We start from the raw sequence: 23395 nt of genomic DNA, 5'->3' as shown, positions 1-23395 counted from the left end.
TGATTTTAGAAAATCTGCCTGTTCTGGCATTTTCTTACGTTTTCTGCAGAGTACATGCTATTTTAGTGTTAAATATGTATACTTTTTATAATATATATGCAGTATATATTTTTAGAAAACAAAACAGCAATTACTAGGCAATATTAGGCACATAAAAACAACAGCTAATGAAGAAAAAACAATTTTATGTCTATTAAATTTAGTAAAGGCCTAAAAATTAATCACCTTTAGTCTACTCTCTACATTTTTAATGGACATTAATAATAATAATTGACACTTACAGATGTATGTGTGTCCCATTTCTTACAGTGCCAAAAATATCTTTTATCTGACCCATATATATTATGGTTATTAATCCCTTGTCAGATGAATAGTTTGCAAATATGTTTTTTTCTTTTTTTCCCATTCTATGGGATGTCTTTTCACTTTGTTGATTACTTCCTGGGCTGTGCAGAACTCATTATCTTATTTTACATAACAAGATCTAGAACCAGAAAACGACGACAACTATAATAATAACAATAATACTTGAGCTTGCAATTACATGGAGCAGCAGCTAGTTTCTTTCTTTCTTTTTAAGTAACTATGTGTACTTTGTTCCCTATAACATTCTATACTTTGATAGAACTGTTCCTGCTTAAAGAGGCAAAGAATCCTCTTAGCAGTAAATTGAATGGTGATCATTAGATAAGGAATAATGTGTGGCATAATGGAGAATGCATTTAGCAACTCTTTTGAGGTACAGTGAAGTTTTTCCTTAATAGTTTATTTTTATGTGACTTTTATCAAAGCTGAGAGTATATCAATCTCAACTTTTGAAAAAGCATTCTTTGTTTCAATTACCTTTCTTGTACATATGCATATGTATTTTATGTAGATATACATAAAAATATATATGTATATATGAATATGTATTTCATGTAGCTATCTGGGTACATATGTATATATCTACATTTATGTAGACATATGTATATATTTGTATATAACCATAGATATACATGTATTGTACAAGAACTTTTCTTGGATAAAACTTTTATATATGGCATTATTTTAGAGTAAATATAATCTTAACAAAAGCATTTTGTTTCTACCTATGTCCTCCCAGTATCAATCACCTCTATATTTTCTTTGCTGAGTAAAAGAATAACCTGCTGCAGCTTGCCATTCATCAGTTTCCTGAAATGAAACTTATTAGAATAAGAACATGATGAATTTTCCCATTTCTGTATGTCCAATCAGTCTGTTCATTGTCTGAGAGTGCACCCGATGACTAAAGATGTCAGTTGTGTCTCTCCAGGTTCTTCCAGTAGCCTATTGCTTTAATCCAGCTGCTACTTTGCATTTGAAAACTAAATCAGCCTCAACATTTCACGGTCTTTTTGATCTTGGGTTTTATGATAATGAGATTTTGGCTACAGAAATCATCATTCGGAGAATTCAAACAGATTTTAGCACCTGTTAGCAGGTGTTAAAAAATAAGAATCTCGCTTAATTTCTTCCATTCTTTTGATTTAACTCATCTTTAATTAAAAACATTTTGTCATGAAAAAAGCTCTAGAAAATGAAGAAAATCCTTATGCACTTTTATTTCTATTTTATTATTATATCTGTCTTGAGTTGTCAATTCTCAATTTGTCCTTCTCCAAAATGGGGAAAGAAGATGGAATAATTAGTGTTTTGCTGAGTCACCAGATGAACATTTCTGTAGTAATAAAAATAGCCAGAAATATATTTGACCTAATAGTGTCACTGATGCAGTGAAAATAAGAGAGGTTGTAGTCCATGGAGCAACGTCCATGCCCAGTTTAAGGGCTCATTACCAGAGCTGTTACAGAAAACCGTATCATGTTCTGTTTTTAATCATCTGAAAAAAGAAGTAGTTATGCTTAACGATTTCCAAGGCTGCTTTTGTAGCTAAAATAATATATATCAATGTTAGAAACTTGTACTTAAAAGTTTTTCAGCTACACAAACACATGGTGTGTTATGATTATTATTTATGAAAGATCCCGATAAATAAAATTTTGCTGAACTTATTGACTATGGGAAAACCAAGGGTCCTATTTTGTCTGTTTTTTAAATATTGAGTGAATAGTTTTTCGCCAGAATTACAATACAGAAGTATATATAATAGGATTTAAAAATTATGAACATTTAAATATATTCAATACATCTTCCATAAATGAAGTAATAAAACACTTCTTTCTTTTTGATGCTTAATTTAATAGCAACTTGGAAACAAATATCAAATTTACAAGTACATCTAAAGATACATAGCTGTGTTTTGAAAAATGCTCTGACCTAAGAAATCTTCAAATTGGAAGTCTATTGGGGTCTATATGACCACATTTACCTTGGCTATACAAGCCTGTTCAAAAGTTGCCTATATCTTTGTTTACACGATATGCTACTATGTCCCCCTGTCCTTCAGAGTTGTCTCTCAGACTTCTTTACCGATTCTTTAGACTTCAGTTTTCAGCTTTCTTTTCTCATTCTTCTTATTCTGTAAAAGATACTGCATTTCATTCATTCATATAACTTTAATTGTTACTACTAACAAAATAGCCTGAATTGTGCCTTCTATTCAAGCTTCTGAAGCCATCCAGAATATACCACTTTGGCATAAGGATTATTTTAAGCCAAAGATACTTGAAAAACAGAAGATTTAAACAGAACATTCTAATCTACTATTTTTTTCTTGCCTACAGGAGATAAAAACTCCCATTTTAAAGTCACCTTCCCTGTACCAGGAGAAAAGAAACATTCCTCTATGGGGACTCATAGCCGAGAAAATTCTATACAAAAAGACCATGCTAAAATAATTTTTATCTTCCTTTAGCCTCTCCAAATAATTTAGTTACCTTTCTGTAATTCCCTCTCTTTGATCAATCTAATAGAAAATCATATGGATTTTCCCACTTCTTTGGATCTTCATTTCCTTATGAGGGCTTCTATCTCACATAAAACTTAATATTAAATTGGTATTCTTTTGTCCTTTTAATCTATCCCATGCCAATTTAATTTGGGGGCCAAGTCAGGGACCCTAAGGGGGTAGCGGTAAAGTTTTACCTCTTGTAGTTACTTTATATTTTATATTTGCCTTAAGTCCTTATGGCTGATTTCAGGGTAAATTTGAGTACAAACTTCAGATTCCTTTGTCACAAAACAGGGAAAAGAACATATTTGCATAGTGCATTTAAGTATTAGGACAAGAATGATACCCCTGACATTTGAGAATGGTTGAGAAATAGTGGATATTATCCTCAAGAGGATAAGAGTTCTAAAGATGTAACAGCAATATTCAAACATTTAAGTAAATGGTTTTAAAAGGAGGAGAACAAAGCATGTATTCCTCTTAAAAGTGCTTTTAAAACTGGAATGAGAATAAGAACTATATCGAATTTATAATTTTTCATCATACTAACATATTGTGAAATTTAAGGTGCTAATAAAATGACTCAGAAGATTTTTGTTGTATTAATTATTGAAAGTGGGCATAGATATAAAGAGTTGGAGATACCTGACATATGTTATTGAAAGAAGAACTTAAATTTTCTACACTTGGTGAAAGTTTATACCTAAAATCTATGTTTGGAAACTACAATGAGTAAAATTTTTATGAGTAAAATTATAAATTCTCTAACAATCTAAATGTTTAATGCATTTTATTAGATATATTTGGAGCACTCTCTTTTATAAGAATAGTAATCCAAATGCAAGACTATATCACTTTTGGTATTATACAGACTATTATCACTCGAGAAACTATGAAAAAGCAGAAGTGGTGATTCCCATTACACTATACTCTCATTTAAAATTTCTTTTTTGATATCTGCAAAAGACAGATGAGTCTTGGGAGAAGAGAAAAGCAATGTATATCATACCAGATGGTATCTTCCATTGCAGCTGCGGTTCCAGATGTGCTCTTTTTATTGAACTAAATAAATATAGTCTCTGGAAATTGTTATTCAGCTATTATAACTACTGTGTGATAGACCATTATTGTAATGGCTTCTAATAAATCACCTCTCTCTCTATCTCTTCACTAATCTAATCTCTTCATTCATTAACTCTGGGCTTAGCCATGTGACTTGCTTCCGCCAATGGGACTGTAGCAAAAGTGACCCAAGAGGCTCAAAGAGTGCTCGTACAATAGGGCTGTCCTCTTTTGCTTGTTGCTTTTGGAAATCAGTAACAATGCAAAGAAGCATTGGCTAGTCTGTTGGAGACAGGTGGCCAGACAAAAGCTAGAATCAATTTTCAGACATTTGAGTGATGCCTTCTTTGACCATTTAATCCTCATCACATAAAGACTTTAAGTAGGACAAAGAAAAGTACAAAACTAAGCCCAGCTAAAATTACTTGCCCACAGGATTGTGAGCCAAATAAAATGACTGTTGTTTTAACTTTTGGGAAAGAGAATGAAGGAGGCCAAAGAGAATGAAGGCAACCAAAGAGAATGAAGGAGACCAAAGAAAAATGCCATGACCAACTGCCAAAAGACACAGGCTGACCTCTTTAACAGCTTCTACTTGTAAGTCTGAGTCCAATGCAAAAATAAGATGTTTTAAGAATAGTAATTAAAGGTCAAGTGTGGTGGTTCACAAGTGTAACCCCACACTTTGAGAGGCTGAGGCATACAAATCACTTGAGGCCAGGAGTTCAAGACCAACTTGGCCAACATAGTGAAACCCTGTCTCTACTAAAAATACAATAATTAGCCAGGCATGGTGCTGCATACCTGTAGTCCTAGCTACTTGGGTGGCTGAGGCAGGAGAATCACTTGAACCCGGGAGGCAGAGGTTGCAGTGAGCCAAGATCGTGTCACTGAACTCTAGCCCGGGTGACAGAGCAAGATTCTCTCTCAATAATAATAATACAGAAATAAATAAGATCAGACATCATATCTTTAACAAAATGAGGAATCAGCAAAAAGCAATACATAATAAGGGGTAAAGCCAATTTTATTAATTTTCTAGGTCTGCTGTAACAAAGTACTACCAACTCAGTGAATTAAAATAATAGAAATGTATTGCCTTTGAGTTTTGGATGTCAGAAATATAAAATCAGGATATTGGTAATGTTCCATGTCACTCTTCCACCTTTTCATGATGGTGTGTAATTTTTGGCATTCATTGGCTTGTAGATTCATCACTCCAATCTCTGACTTTAACTTTATATAGTGTCCTCTCTGTGTATTCACATGGCCGTTTTCTCTTACAGACAGAATTAATTTTGAATTGAGGCCCAATCTACTCCAGTATAACCCCATCTTAAATAATTACATCTATTAATACAATAATCATATTACCAAATAAGATCACATTCTGAGGTTCTGAAGGTTAGGACTTCAACATATATATATATTTTGGCGGCGGAGTGGCACGATTCAACTCATAAAACTATTCTATAAACTAACTCAGAAATTGTACAGTTATAGATTTAGTAGAGTCACACTTTAAACATTAATTATTACTATATCATATATATTTTAAAATGTATGGGAAAGATTAAACATGTTAGTCAAGATGAAGAGGATATGTTTAAGGGATCACAAGTGAACAATGAGATGTAAAAACTCTAATGTGAGAGAAAAAATACAGTGAATTCACTTAATGGTAAATTATCTGTTGCAAAAAAAAGAGTGAACTTGATGACCAAAGAAATTATCTAAAATGAAACATAGAAAGTGTCTAAAATTAAAATAATATATCATCAGTTTGGAAACAATTTCAAGTGGAAAAACATACACGTTTTTGGAGTCACCAATTTATACAGATGAAATGGGCATAATTACAAAAATATTTTAGAAAATAGTAGCCAAAAATTTTTAGATGTCAGTGAATCTTTAAAACCACTGTCAGTCATTTTAGGCTGCTATAGTAAAGCACCATAGGCTGAGTGGCTTATAAATCATAGACATTTATTTGTCACAATTCTGGAGGCTGCAAGTCTGAGATCAGGATACCAACATGGTTGGTGTCTAGCGAGGGCACTCTTCCAGTTGTAGACTGCTGACTTTGCATTGCATCCTCATGTAGTAGAAAGACAGCAGGCTAGCTCTCCAGCTTCTTCTTATGAGATATTCACTCATGTTATTCATGAGGGCTTCACCATCATGACTTCATTAGCTCCCAAAAACCTCACCTCTAAACACCATCCCAATGGGGATTAAATTTCAAAATGTAAATTTTTGTGATACACAAAAATTTAATCTCTAATAATCACTTGCCCAAGAAACTCAATAAACCCAAAGGAAGAACAAAAACATATAGCAATCTACACCAAAGCATAAACAAGTTGCTCCAGCTTAATACACAGAAAATCTTAAATGCAAGCAAAGAAAAAAATAAAAAGCACCTTATATGCATTGAAACAAAGATTTGTTGTTTAAAATAAAACAGGTTGGTGTGGTGGCTCATGGCTGTAATCCCAGCGCTTTGGGAGGCTGAGGCGGGTGGATCACCTGAGGTCAGGAGTTTGAGACCAGCCTGGTCAACATGGTAAAATCCTGTTTCTACTAAAACTGCAAAAATTAGTCGGGCATGCTGGCATGCGCTTGTAATCCTAGTTACTCAGGAGGCTGAGGCAAGAGAATTGCTTGAGCCTGGGAGGCAGAGGTGGAGTGAGCCAAGATCACCCCGCTGAACTCCAGCCTGGGCGACAGAGTGAGACTCCATCCCAGGAAGAAAATAATTAAATAAATGAAAATAAAACAGTACAAATAAGATTTCATGTAATGCTAACCACAATGATAAATATAAAAGGTAATATTATATTTTGGGTTTGTAATTCCTCCTTTTTTACTGTTTCGTTAGAAAGATAAAAGTGTTAAACACTAATTATAAGTCAATGCTAATGGACAAACATTGGATAAAATGTAATTTATGACAATAACCACATAAAGGGGCATGGAGCTAGGTAGAAACAGAGTGCATGTATTCTGTTTAAGCTAAATTGGTTTCAATTAAAACTAGACTGGTATAAATTTGGTATGATAACTGCAATCTCCATGGTAACCACTAAAATAAAAACTTAAAAAACAGAAAAAATAATAAAAGAGGAGTCAAATGGTACAGTAGAAAAATTCAATCAAACATTTAAAAAAGCAGTATTGGACAGATTCAATGCAATTCCTACCGAAATCCAAATGTCATTTTCAGCAGAAGTAGGAAAAAATATACTAAAATACACATGAAATTTCAAGAGACTCCAAGTAGCCAGAATAATCTTGGAAAAGAAAAACAAAGTTAGTCAATCTATACTTCCCAATTTCAAAACTTACTATAAAGCTAGAGTAATAAAAACACTGTGGTAATGACATAAGGATAAACATATCAACAAGCAGAACTGACTTGACAGTGTAGAAATAAACTTAGACAAATTGATTTTTGATAAGGAAACCAAGGTCATTCAGTAGGGAAAGAAATCTTTTCAACAAATGATGTTAAGACAACTGGATAACCACATTTAAAAAAAAAAAAAATGTGATTGGGGCCAGACGCGGTGGCTCACGCCTGTAATCCCAGCACTTGAGGAGGCCAAGGCGGGAAGATCACAAGGTCAGGAGATCAAGACCATCCTGGCTAACACGGTAAAACCCTGTCTCTACTAAAAAAATACAAAAATATTAGCCAGGTGTGGTGGCGGGTGCCTGTAGTCCCAGCTACTCAGGAGGCTGAGGCAGGAGAATGGCCTGAACTCGGGAGGCAGAGCTTGCAGTGAGCCGAGATCAAACCACTGCACTCCAGCCTGGGTGACAGAGCCAGACTCCATTTCAAAAAAAAAAAATGTAGTTGGACCACTACTTCACTTGTACGCAAAAAAGTGACTCAAAAGGGATTAATTATTTAACTATATGAGCTAAAACTATAAAACTAACAGAAGAGGCCGGGCGCGGTGGCTCAAGCCTGTAATCCCAGCACTTTGGGAGGCCGAGATGGGCGGATCACAAGGTCAGCAGATCGAGACCATCCTCGCTAACACGGTGAAACCCCGTCTCTACTAAAAAATGCCAAAAAACTAGCAGGGCGGGTTGGGGGGCGCCTGTAGTCCCAGCTACTCGGGAGGCTGAGGTAGGAGAATGGCGTAAACCTGGGAGGCGGAGCTTGCAGTGAGCTGAGATCCAGCCACTGCACCCCAGCCTGGGCGACAGAGCAAGACTCCGTCTCAAAAAAAAAAAAAAAAAAATAATAATAATAATAATAATAATAATAAAACTAACAGAAGAATACATTAGAATAAACTGTTACCCCCTCATATTTGAGAATGACTTGCCAATTCAACAACAAAAGCATAGGTAACAAAAGAAAAAATGATAAATTAAACTTCATCAAATTTAAAAATCACTATGCATCAAAAGACACAATAAAGAAAGTAAATGTGAGATAAAATATGTTATATATATATATTTGATAAGGGTTTAGTATTCAGAATATATGAATAACTCTTACAACTCAACAACAAAAAGGCAAGTATTTCAAATAAAAATATACAAAGAAATCGAATAGACATTACTCCAAAGGAAATATACAAATAAACAATGAACACATGAAAAGATGTTTATCGTCATTGGTCATTAAAAGAACACAAATCAAAACCACAGTAAGTTACTACTTTACACCTGTTAGCAAAAAAGTGACTAAGGCAGGAGTATCAATCAATGGATGTTTATTGAACTAAAGTTTCAGGATGCACCTGGGAAAAACACATGTCACATTTGTTACCTGTGCTTTTCCATATATGGTTTGGGGAACTCAGTATATAAAGGGGAAAGAACGAGCAGTATAGAGAAAAGGGAGAGAGAAGACAGTGAGGCAAATGGTTACTTTGAAGTAAGGATCCAATAAGTGCTCAGTGAATCTACATTTTATATGAGATAAGGGAAGATGAAAAGAGAAAGTAGAAGAAAAAGTCAATTGTGCTTCCATCTCGACGTATACAGAAGGATGATTTCTGACCCTTCCCTTGTTCTGTATCTGTGAAGATAAGCTCATAATCAACATACAATCAGTTTGAGATTTAAAAGAACTGTGATTCAGAGCTGGTTTATTGGGGGAATATTTATCCTGGAAGACTTAGGGGCTCACAAGGAATTTATTTGTGAATAATGTGTGAGAGAGGCCATCTGGGGGACGTATATGATTTTCTATCCCTTTGGGTACCTGGCTTAGGCATAAGGCTATGTCACTGTGAAATTACAGTTGTCTGTTTGGAGAAGGTAGTACTGCATGATACAGTTCCCAAGCTTAACTATTGCTTTGGCAAAGTGAGTTTGCAGTCCTAAGGTTTTATTTTCTTTCACACATCCCTATGATGACTATAATAAAAATAAAATTAGAAAAAAAAAATTAAAAAGTGTCGGTGAGGATGTGGAAAAATGGAAACCCTCCTACATTGCTAATGGGGATGTTAAATGATGTAGGCATGGTGGAAAATGTGTTGGCAGTTTTGTAAAAAGTTAAACATTAAATGACCATGGAATTTGGCAATTCCACTTCCAGGTATGTGCAAGAAAGATGAAAACATACGTTCACACAGCAACCTGTACACCAATGTTCACAGCAGCACTACTTATAATAGTTAAAAGTGGAAAATACCTACATATCCATCAATGGATAAATGGATTAACACATTGTAGTATATACATACAATGAAATATTATTCAGTTATAAAAATGAATGACATACTAATACATGCTACAACTTGAGTGAACGTTAAACATATTATACTAAGGGCAAGAAGGCAGATAGAAAATGTCACATATACGATTCCTTTTATGTGCAATATCTAGAGTAGGCCAATCCAGAGAGACAGAAAGCTAATGAGTGGTGGCTAGGTGCTAGGGATGTGGTAGTTGGGAGTGATTACTTAATGAATACAGGATTTTTTCTGGAGTGATATATTTTTTTAAACTAGAGAGAAGATGTTGTTGAATAACACTGAGAATGCATTAAATGTCACTGAATTTAATATTTTAAGATAGTTAACTTTATGTTATATTAATTTCACATAAACTGAAAAAAATCTTTTAAAAAAGAATGAAAGAATAGATTTTGCCATATATCATACAGTTATTAAAGATATAATAAAGAATAAGTTAAATGATCGTATGGCAATAAAGTGTACATCTTAGATAAAATGAATAAAACTGTTGAAAGGCACAAGCTGCCAAATCTTATGTAGAAAAAATTAACATTTTATATTAAGAAATTTAATTCTTAGTAAAAAGAAATTGCTGTGATGAATACTTCTGGCCCAGATAATTTGACAGGTAAATTCTATCATTTAACAACAAAAAAAATTATTTAAGAAAAAAATAGTAAGAAAAAAAAATACATTCTGGAACATAAAATATATATGTATAAAAAATCTTCAACTAATTTTTGTAAGAATAGCATTAACATGATATCAAAGTCAAACAAAAGTCTTACAAGTAAATAAAATTAAAGACCAACATTTTTCTCATGAATGTAGATAGATACCAACATTCTAAATACAATTATTACAATAAATCCACCTACTTATCGAATGTTGAGGATATTACAAACAAATTCAAATTAATCACAGCAATTTATGATTGGTTTATATTTTTAAGAAATCAAGGTTAATCAAATGATGGAAAACCATGTGTACATCAAACAAATGCAAGAAAATGCATTTGACTAAAATAAATGCCTATTCAAGATACAAACAGTAAAATAACCAGTCAAATTTCTCTATCTAGTACTCTATCTAGGGTATCCCTACACACATAACAAAACCTGTAGCTTCTATTCAATTGGGGGACATTCAATAATTTCCCCCTATGATTGGGAATAAGGCAAGTATATCTTTTCTCACTGCTTTTATTGAACCTTGTACTTTAGGTTCTAGTCAGTACAATAACCCAGAAAAAAAAAATAAAATGCATTCAAATTGGAAGGTAAGAAGTTAAACTGACTTTATTCTTAGATGACATATACTTGTAAAAAAATTCTGACATTTATGAGAAATACATTAATTTTGAAAGGTCTCGTCTCAAGATTTGCAGTCAATATACAAAAGTCAACCATATTTTTATATAACTTAAAAAAACCATATTACAATAAATGTTACAAACAGGAAACAGCAGAGATAAAGGCTCAGGGACCTGGGAAGCTATAAAAAAGACCTAATGTTATGTTACTGGAATTTAATGAGGAGAAGAGAAAAGATGGTACTGAAAATGTACTGGAAGAAATAATGGCTGAAAATTTCTGATATTTCACAAGAGACATAAGATTCAGGAACATGAATCAATCTTTACTAGGATAAACCTAAATATACTTATACCAAGAGACAGCATTCCTTTTATTTTACCATTTGAATGGTATTGTGCCACTTTCTTCTACCCTCCATGGTTTCTAATGAAAAATCTGTTGTCACTTCCATCTTGTTCCCATGTCCTCCTTAACCCCGAAATTCAATAATCTGTTAAGCATTTTGATAATTTTGTCATCTCAAGAATTATATATAAATAATATATAACATTTTGTGATTAACATTTTTATAAAATAAGATGTATCCGGATTATTATGTGTATCAGTATATTGTTTATTCATTTTAGTAACAGTCCTTGGTCTGTTTTGTAATTTTTAAAAGAATTCACTTAATAACACCTAGATTATTTCAAGTTTGCCTGTTGTAACTATAATTGCTATAAATATTTCTGTTTAGGCTTTTGTGTGACTGTCAGTCTTCATTATTATGGGATGAATGTCCAAGAGTGCAATTGTTTGATCATATGTTAGCCACATGTTTCGTTTTATAAGAAGCTAGCCAACTATGTTCCACAGTGGCAATACATTTTCCCCAGCAGTGTATGAGTGATCTTGTTTCTCCAAATTCTCACCAGTATTTGATGTTATTGCTATTCTTTTCTAATTTCAACTATGAGCCCACCTGCCCCACCCCCGCAAGCGCCCTAACCCTATGCCAACACTGCCACCAGTGTGAAACCAGGCATGGAGAATAGGGGACACGCCCTTGCCCTGAGCAGCCATCGCCGCCCACGTGAACACGCACAAAGTTTCCGGGCACTCCTGCGCGCACCAGCGCCCCACTCCTGTGCTAAGGCCACCAGTAGTGCAAACATACAACACAGTCACCGGCGAGGTCCCCTGCCCTGCCAGCTGTAGTGCCACTGCCTCTGCTGCAGATGCATGCATGGAGGCTGGCACCTTGGCAACCTCAGCACCCTGACACAGCCAATAAGCATACACCCTGCCACACTGCCACCACCACTGCTGTTGGCAATTGTGAATGAGGCTAGATCCTGCTGCCACCGCCCTATGAAGTGCTTTGGCTGGCACGACCCATCAAATTATTGTGACCAGTGGTCTGGGAGCACCTAAGACCCTCTAGCACAGCAGGTTCTTAACCTCAAGGAGCGGGAGAAAAAAGCCAAGTCCGCAGAGTAGTTCCCCAGAGTTAGAGCGCGCAGTGCAGGGGTCCTGAGCTCAGTCTCGGCCCCCTAAATCTTCCAGAAACAAAGCCAATTGACTGAACCCATCTTAAACCACAACAAAACTAACCCAAGGTCATCAAACAAGATAAAAGAACAACAACAACAACAACAAATCCACCGAAAGGACAGCAATTTCAAAGACTGAAAGAACTCAGCCCACAAAGTTGAGAAGAAACCAGCACAAGAACTCTGACAGCTCAAAAAGCCAGAGTACATTTTTTTTCCTCCAAACATCTGCACTAGTTATCCAGCAAGGGTCCTTAAGCTAGCTGAGATGGCTGAAACGACAGAAATTGAATTCAGAATGTGTATAGGAATGAAGATTATCAAGATTCAGTAGAACGTTAAAACCCAATCTAAGAGAGATAAGAAACACAATAAAATGATACAGGAGAAATTCTAACTTCAGGAAAAAAAAACAAACTTTAAGCCAACAAAAATCAAAAAAGACAAGGAGAACATTACACATCGTAGAAGGCTCAGTTCAACAAGAAGGTCTAACTATCCTAAATATATATGCACCCAATACAGGAGCACCAGAATCATAAAGTGAGTTCTCAGAGACTTTCAAAGAGACTTAGACCTCCATGCAATATTAGTGGGAGATGTCAACAACTTACTGACAGTAATAGACAGATCATTGAGGCAGAAAATTAACAAAGATATTCAGGACCTGAACTCAAGCTTGAACCAAATGGACCTGATAGTCATCTACAGAACTCTCCACCAAAAAAAAAAAACAGAATATACATACTTCTCATTGCCATGTGGCATACACTCTGAAATCAAGCACACAATCAACATAAAATGATCCTAAGCAAATGGAAAAAAATAAAAGAAAAATAAAATTATGCCAACCACTCTCTCAGACCACAGTGCAACAAAAATAGAGCTCAAAATGGAGAAAATTGCTAGAAACCATATAATTTTATAGAAATTAAACAACCAGCCCCTGATTTACTTTTGGGGAAATAATGAAATTAAGGCAGAAATAAAGAAGTTATTTGAAGCTAATGAGAGCCGAAATACAGCATACCAGAATCTCTGCGAAACAGCTAAGGCAGTGTTAAGAAGAAAATGTATGTGCACTAAATGGCCAAATCAAAAAGAAAGATTTCAAATTAATAACCCAACATTACAACTAAAAGATCTAGATAATCAAGTGTAAACCAACCCCAAAGCTACTAGAAGAGAAGAAATAACCAAAATAAGAACAGAATTGAAGGAGACTAAGACATGAAAAGCCATTCAAAAGATCAGCAAATACAGGGATTCTTTTTCTTTTGGAAAAAAAAGCCAGATAGATTGATTAATTGCTAGACTAATGAAGAGGAAAAGAGAAAGGATCCAAAGAAATACAACTAGAAATGACAAAGGGAATATTACCACTGACCACACAAAAATAAAATAAATAAAATAAAATAAAATAACAGAGACTACTATGGACACTTCTATGAACACAAACTAGAAAATCTACAAGAAACTGATGAATTGCTGGACACATACACCCTCTCAAGTCTTAACCAGTAAGAAATTGAATTCCTGAACAGAGCAATAATGATCTTGGAAATTAAAATAGTAATGAATAGCCTATCAACCAAAGAAAAGCACAGATCCAGACAAACTCTCAGTTGAATTCTACCAGTTGTACAAAAAAAGAGCTGGTACCATTTCTACTGAAACTATTTTAAAAATTTCAGAGCAGAGAGTTTTCCCTAACTCATTCTATGAGTCCAGCATCATCCAGCTACAAAAACTTGACTGATTCACAACCTAAAAAGGAAACTTCAGGCCAATATCCTTGATAAACATTGAAGCAAAAATGCTCAACAAACTATTGGCAAATCAAATCCAACAGCACATCAAAAAGCTAATCCACCCTTATCAAGTAGGCACATCCCTGGAATATAAGCCTGGTTCAACATACCAAATCAACAAATATGATTCATCACATAAACAAAACTGAAGACAAAAACCACCTGTTTATCTCAATAGATTCAATAAATTTCAACATCCATTCGTGTCAAAAACTCTCAATAAACTAGGTATGGAAGAAACATACCTCAGTATAATAAGAGCCATATATGACAAACTCATAGCCAACATCATACTGAATGTGAGAAAGCTAAAAGCATTCCTCTTGAAAACTTATGTAACACAAGGAAACCCTCTCTCACCACTCCTATTCAGCACAATATTGGAAACCTTGGCCAGAGCAATCAAGTAAGAGAAAAAAATAAAAGGCTTCCAAACAGGAAGATAATATATTCAATCACTCCCTCTTTGCAGATGGCATAATTATACATCTAGAAAACTCCAGAGTCTTGGTCCAAAAGCTCCTTTACCTGATAAACAGCATCAGCAAAGTTTTAATATATAAAATCAAGGTACAAAAATTATTGGCATTACTTTGAATCAACAAAAATTAAGTCAAGAACCAAATCAGGAATGCAATCCCATTCACAATTGCCACAAAAAGAATAAAGTACCTAGGAATACAGTAACCAGGGAGGTGAAAGAACTCTACAAAGTGAATCGCAAAATACTGCTGAAAGAAATAAAAAATGATACAAAGAAATGAAAAATCATAATAAAAAATAAGAAAAATCATTTCATACTCATGAATAGGAAAAATAAATATCACTAAAATGCCCATATCTCTCGAAGCAATTAAAGATTCAATGTTAGTCCCATTAAATTACCATTGGCATTCCTCCCAATTTTAAAAACTATTTTAAAATTCATATTGAACCAACAAAAGAGCTGGAATAGTAAGGCAATCCTAAACAACCAAAACAAAACTGGAAGCCTTACACTACCCACCTTCAAACTGTACTAGAGGGCTACCGTATCCAAAACAGCATGATACTGCTTCAAAAACAGACATATAGACAAATAAAACAGAATAGAGAGCCCAGAAATAAGGCCACACACCTACAACCATCTGATCTTTGACAAAGCTGACAAAAAAGCAATGGGAAAATGACTCCCTATTTAATAAATAGTGCTGGGATAACTGGCTAGCCATAAGAAGAACGTTAAAACTAGACCCCTTCCTTAAAACATTTACAAAAATTAACTCAAGGTAGATTAAGACTTCATTATAAAATCCAAAACTATAAAATCCCTGGAAGACAAGATAGGCTACAATTCTGGACACAGGAACTGGCGAAGATTTCATTGCAAAAGTAATCACGACAAAAGCAAAAATTGGCAAATGGGATCTAATTAAAGAGCTTCTGCACAGCAAAAGAAACTCTCTACAGATTGAATGGACAACTACAAAATGGAAGAAAATATTTGTCAATTATTGATTTGACAAAGTCTAATATCCAGCATCTATAAGGAAGTTAAATTTACAAGAAAAAAGTAAACAACCCCATTAAAAGTGGGCAAAGGACATGAACATATACTTTTCAAAAGAGTACATACATGTGGTCAGCAAGCATATGCAAAAAAGCTCAATATCACTAATCATTAGAGAAATGAAAATCAAAACTGCAATAACATACCATCTCACACCAGTTAGAATGACTGCTATTAAAAGGTCAAAAAATAACAGATGCTCTGAAGTTGCAAAGAAAAGGAAATACCTATACAGTGTGGGTGGGAGTGTAAATTAGTTCAACCACTGTGGAAAGTAATGTGGTGATTCCTGAAAGAGCTCAAAACAGAACTACCATTTGACCTAGCAATCCCATTAATGAGTACATACCCAAAGGAATATAAATTGTTGTATCATAAAAGAGCCAAATGATAAGACAACATGGACACATGGAGGGGAACCACAGACACCTGAGAGTGAAGAGTGTGAGGAGGAAGAGAAGCAGGAAACATAACAATTGGACTTTAGACTTAGTACCTGAGTGATGAAATAATCCATACAACAAACCCTGTGACACGAGTTTACCTGTATAACATACCTGCACATGTCCCTTGTACTTAAAGTAAAAGTTTTTATTAAAAAAAAAAAAAAAAAAAAAAAAAAAAAAGACCTTGGAAGCAGTGTCAGAAGCAACCTTTCTCTCTGGACTTCTGTCTTCCTCTTTCCTTTTCTTGTCCCCCAACAAAGGCAAGCTATAGAAAATAGAATTCTTTTCCCCCTGGGCAGGCCATAGAAACTAGAACATTTCTCCTTCAAAGCTATCCATAAAACCTAGAAATATTATTCTAATCTCCCCCCATCTTTCTATGTAAGTGCTGAGTGCAAATAAATTCTCTAACCTACCTTGTCAAATTGTAGATCATAAAACCCATATTCTAGAAGGGGTCCCACTCAAGACTTGAGAAGAATTGTCACACAAAACAGCCAAAAAAAATCAAAAAAGGCATGTCGTGTTGGGTTTCCCTCTTCGTTTATTACTATTAGATCATACCCATTTTGTACAATTACGTTTCTACCTTACTGTCCATTCTTTATGTAACATAAAAACAGAAATTAATTTTTTGAGTCTTTAGGTTTTCATTTCTCAAGTCTTCTATGTCATGTGACACTTTTGTAAAATCAATTTGTCTTACTTTTCTCTCTTTAATTTGTCTTTTGATACAGTAGTGGTGGCCATGACCCTTATGATAGGGAGGAAAGATATCACATCTCTTCTGCTCCTATATTCTGGAGTATAACCAATGCAGGTGTATTTTTGCATGTCAGCTGCCATTTGGACAAGAAGAGTAACAACGTGAGTGTCTTTTTGTTGCCATGGCTTTTGGCCAGAAGGAAACTCACACCTCACTCTGTGTAGGATATTGGCAAGTTTGAAAGAAAGAGAACTCACAGTCTTTCTGGTGTGACGACCTAGAAAGCAGAGTACAGTACATTGCAGCCAAGGAAAGGTGTGAAGTGAATTTTGGAAGAAAGAAAACAGGAGAGAAAATGCCCATATCCTATATATAAAATATCCAAATATCTGGAGAATACCTGAAACATGCGTTAAAATGCGAGCAACTAAACTGTAAATGAAGAGAATGAAACCAGATGTCAGCAGTTTTCCAAAAGATGGAGTTTAAATTTCAAATCTAACCAATTACCTGTCAAATATTCCAACATCCTTAAAAGAAACATAACAGAATCCTTAGTATCCACACTATTACTACGTTCAAATATAAATCAGAATACCTCAACATATAAAGAACCAGAGAAATGAGACTCATTCTCAAAAATAAATGACAATTAACAAAGACTGGCCCAGATATTGATATCACCAGTGAAAGTTTTTAAAAGACTATAATAATTATGCTCATTAATATGAAAGAAAAATTTTTGTAACAAATCGAGTGATATGTAACATTAAAAGAGATTTTGAAACCTTAAGGAATAAGCAAATGACAATTCCCCAACTCAATAAATACAATTTCAAAAATTAAATTTCACTGATTGTTGCATACAAAAGAAAGAATCAACAAAAATGAAATAGTTTAATACAACTAATTCAATATAAACAATAGAGAAAAAACATTGAAAAATATTAGACCAAGATTTGGTACCTTAGATAAAATAGCAAAACATCTTAAATATTTGTTATTGTAGTAGCAGAAAAAGATAGAGTAGAAAAATGGAGTAGGAAAGATAGTTATTCGATGAAATAGATAAAAATTTTTCCAATTTGGTGAAATAGATAAATTTAGTAAGTAAAATACTTAATGGATCCCAAATAAGATAAATATTTAAACAATTATTAATACTATAGACAAGTTGCTACAAACCAAAAATAACATGAAAAATCCTGAATGAAGCCAGAGTAACATGACAGGAAAATATGTGACTTCTCAAAAAAACTGAAAGAGAATGGAATAATATCTTTAAAATGCTGAGAGAAAAAAAAAAAAAATTGTCAATTCAGAAATATTATATCTTGTGCAAATATCTTGTTAAGTGAACTAAACACATTTTTAGATAAAAATACTGAGACATTTATTGCCAGCAGAATATAATATACAGAATACTACAGCAGAATAAGTATACTAAAAGTAACTTAGACTGAAGGAAAATGATACCAAGGAATTTTGGAGAAGAAATAAAGAGCACTAAGACTTGGATACATGTAAAACATTGTATTTTCTTATTGTCTCTAAAATATATATCATGTTTCAAAGCAATAATATACAATTGCCTTGTAGGGTTTAAAATATAATGCCAATTTTCATATAATGCATATTTTCATTATATCATTGGAACTGAAAAATATGCTCACATGCTTCAATGTTTCTACATTTTACTTACAGTGGTACAATATTAAAACATAAGTAAAACATTATGAGAATAGGTACAAATATTTGCAGTAATAATTGCTATTGGTTTGAATGAGTTAGATTATTTTACATATACATATTTTTTGTGTGTGTTTGTGTCTATATATGCCCATATATATACATACATATATATACACTCACACACATACATAAAATCAAAGAGAATTTGGAGCAAATAAGTTAATTGATGAAATATCAAATGCAGGTGGGACAAATGGAAAACTGTGTCTAAGATAGATATTCAATAAGAATACTCACAAAGAGAAATCTATTCACGAAGAGAACTGCCAGGATGACAGACCAACTAAATTAGCCAGAAAGTTTGCGTAAAACTCCTGGACCTCAGTGTACTAACTATAAAGATATCAGGATACTTCATCAAATTAAAACAAGTTAATTAGAAAACTTTACTTCAAGGATATCAAGAAAAAATGCAGAAGTCTAGTTCATAGGCATTATTGTATTGATACTAAAGATTCATGTAAATGAAATTGCTTGACCTATTTTATGACCTCTCTACTGTCTATAGATTTGACCAGCTAAGAGCATATTAACTTTATAATGAATGAATAAATGCCACAATTAGGTATGAATCTTTGTGAAACATAAATATGTAAAATAAAAGCATATAGGAATGTTTCCAATAATCAGAGAACAGATACATTTAAGTATGTATGGGGAAGTGTGTATATATAGATAGATACATGTATGTATATGTGTGTATGCCATGTATTTTTTCATATAGTTACATATAAATAGTTACATATAATAATTATAATATATTGCATATTGCTTGTATATTACATATATTTGTATACAAATTTTCATGTAATATAGTATATATAAGTGAGAAAATAAAACTGGCTCAGATTAGTCTGAACTCTGTGAGGTATGCAAGCCCAGAGAGACATGAGTATGGTACTTCAGTCATTCCTCTCCATACCCATGCCATACACATGCCTGGGGGCAATTATTTAAAATCATTGCTTTCCTGACTAGCTGCCTCACCAATTACCTTCATCTTTCTGGAATTTATGATACAAATAACTATGTATAATCAATCGATAACATATTATTTTACCAAAAATTTGTGGTAAACAACTTAGAAACTACCTCTTCTTTCCTCTTAAAAACCTACTTGTACTTGTTAATTGGAGTGTATATTCAGGGCAACTTGAATCTATGCTCTGAAGTTGCATCCCTGAAGCTTGCTTCCAATAAACTCTCTACTTATATTAATTTTGCCTCAGCATCTTTCTTTTAGGTCAGCATAAGATATATATTCTAATATATATATATATACACACACGTACACACGTACACGCACACACACAATTAACTGTATATATTTGTACTTTGTAGAGTCTGGTGAGAGAAAGAACATTACAAACACATCACATTCACATTTAAATAAGGCCGATGTTGCAGGTGCTAAGGTTAGGAGGGCACACCAATCAACACAGCTGCCATGTTTTACTCTAATTTCCATCCCTGTTGCTCTTTTATAAGGAGTCCACATGCTGTAAGAAAGAAATAGATGATTTCAAATCTACTAATTATTATCATGATGTTATTAATTTAGACCAAGATAATAATAAGATGGTGTCTGTGAAGAAAGACATCATTATAGAATTAATTGCTTTGATTAGGGTCAACACAGGAGAAAAGATTTGCATAACATTTAACAAACAATTACTTTGATGGCTATTCAGGAGCCAAAGACATGCAAATTTAAAGAAATCATTTTACAATTTCCCCTGTTACATTCAGATGCTAAGTTCTCTGATAAACCCTACTTGTTCAACAGAAAATTAAAATTACTGAATTGAAGAAGATCTAGGTAATGATGTATTATTGATGTATTCTATAAATGTTCAAATTATTCTTGGCTTTAATTTTGAATTTATTTCATAGAAACAAAAAAATGGCATTACAAAGTCAATTTTAATCTCAGTGTTGATGTTGTGGTTGTTTTACCTTAATAGATGTCGTTAGAAGTGGATTATAGTTATCTTTATTAATTCATTGTTATATTTTTTATTCTCAGAGTTTTTGATTGGGCAGCACATATGGAGTAAACATTTTCTCTGTGCTTAACACCTGCTTTTAATTCTTTTACTAAAAATGCAACTTAATTCTTTTGTTTTGCTGTTAGTATTTTTATTGCATTTTTCCCTTTAATGAGTACTTAAACTCAATTTGAGAGAAAGCATATCTCAGCTATATCTGTCATATAAGAACACATTCTTCAGGAAAATGGACAAATTGACAATGGATTTTGCATCTGGCATGTATATATAATATAATTTTGTTTTCTTTCTCTTTCTCATTTGTTTTCTTGGTTGGTTTTCATTACAATGTTTCTTTGAAGTGAATGACAGGATCATACTCAGGGTAAGCTTTGACAATTACAATTTAGACAAAGTCTTAAGGGTAAGTCAAGATACTTGACTCTGACTAAATATTATATAAAACTAAAAATAGGTTTTCAAGTTTTTTTTTAAAACTTGCTTTATATTGAAAAATGACCATTAACCAAATTACCAAATGTTTTTTAATCATACAAGTAAATTTTTTTTATTATTTTAATTATTTTACTCTCATATCAATAAAACATCTTACTTGGGAACAATGAGAAAGGGTAAAAAATTTGGAAAATAAAAAGAGAAGTCAGGCATTTTAATTAATAACGATGACAAGAAGTAACATCTAGATGACATAGTATTCCTAATTTTTCTGTCATGTATTTGTTTCATGGTCAAATGAGACTGTACTTACAATGTTCTGGGTAAATTTTCAACAAAATTTTTCAAATTCAGCATCCACAAAGCCTTGAACAGAAGTGTCCTTAAGCATAAAGTGCTTCTATAAAGACATATTTTTATTTTTTAAAGATTTATTTTTCAAAAAAGGGAATAGTGAAATAGTAAGCTGAAATTTGAGCTGCTTGCAGAGAAAAAAGTGAAAGTTAAGGTTGTTCTTTTGTCTTATGTGGCATGTCAAAACCTGAACTTCTGAATGAGAGCCTTATACCAAGTTATGTACCATGCAGTGTGATTGAATATAAGCTTCCTAGTAAGCTAGAAGCTTCAAAATGAGCTACAAACTTAACAAAAGAGGTTACAAAATTCATGGTTAATAGTGTTCAATGACTCTTATCCAAGCAAATCATACCTGGATGTTAATTGTGGAGGGTGTCCAGGTTCGTAATGTCTTGGACAAAGAATTGGACAAATTCACAAAGCAAGGAAGGAACTAAGAGATGTATTAAAAATAATAACACACTCCACACTGTGGGACCGGGCCTGAGCATAGGGGCCCAAAGTCCCAGTTACAGACTTTTGGGGAGTTTAAATACCCTCTAGAAGATTCCATTCGTTACTTGTGTATGCTCTATGTTAATGGAGAGGATGAAGTAAAGCTACAAAGTCATTTATGGTGAACACCCTACAGACAGAACATTTCCTGTTATAGCTAAAGTGTAAATCAGCATTATGTTCCCTGCCTCCAGACCTTATTTCTGTGCCTCATCACCCCCCTGAGAAATGTGATCACCGTAAATCTTCATGGGAGGCAGAGGGACCGATAGTCATTTTTCTGTAACTGCTTCATGTTGGCTTGGAGTGCGGTTCCTACATATTGGGGGTCACAGAACTCACCTGGCTTTATCTAGTAGGGGCAGGGTAGCTTCTTGATGACCAGGGTTGATGTCTTCACCTGGAACTGACAGGAACCTTTGTTGCATTATCATATGAAACCTGAGGGTCTCTAGGAGAGAGAAAGTGAATTTGGCTAAAAGATTTAATGGGACTTCAGGGGGTGCATACTTATGCGGTCAGAAACGTTTGTTATAGAGATTTGCAAGAGAAAAAACAAAACCTGGTTTGTTCTAGAATCTATGTGTTTTCTTAAAGTTTTAGCACAAGTGACTCAATTTTGGTTTGGTTTTGTTTGGTTTGGTTTTTGGGGACCTAGTGCATGAGCTTAGTCCAAAACAATGGCCTCCCATAATTCTGTTTGAAAAAATCCCCCTTTTTGGTTAGGCTTTCACTTAGGTGAGAGTGTAACCAAAACGTAGGGCCTCAGTGCCACTCTCAGTTACCATCATTTTAGGTTTCCTGTCTCAGCACATCATTTATAGGTTATGTGTGTCCTCATGTTGCATATTTATTTCAGCTCCTGTTATTCCAGTTGAAGAGAGACCATATGATATTATAGATATGACTGCATGCAAGCATTTAAAACCTGTGAGACAATACAGCACACCAGGGAGACTATTATTATAATTATTGGGAGGATAATACCAAGAGTTTAGAGTATTCTCCTTGCCCAAGGTCCCAAAAAACCAGACTTCCTAAAATCAAATAGATCAAAGAATGAGCTAGAGAAAGAGTTTACTCACTTGGCTAAGCAACTTCTTCATCAATCCCCTACCACTGAATTTCTATAATCTTCATTTAATGTATTTCCCCATAGGCCACAAGTGCCAGCAGCCACACAAGTTCTCTGTTCAGCCAATTCTATTATTTAGCAGAAGTTTCACAAGAGAATTTAAAGTTTGTTGTGTAACTGTAGCCTTTGCAGTAGAATTTGCTGTAGAGACTACCACGAGGGATACATTTCTAATCATTGTTTCTTTTACTTTAAATCATGGAAAAA

This window comes from Macaca thibetana, chromosome 5 (genome assembly GCF_024542745.1).
Source record: "Macaca thibetana thibetana isolate TM-01 chromosome 5, ASM2454274v1, whole genome shotgun sequence".
In the NCBI taxonomy this organism is placed as follows: domain Eukaryota; kingdom Metazoa; phylum Chordata; class Mammalia; order Primates; family Cercopithecidae; genus Macaca; species Macaca thibetana.
This window is presented reverse-complemented; position numbering follows the sequence as displayed.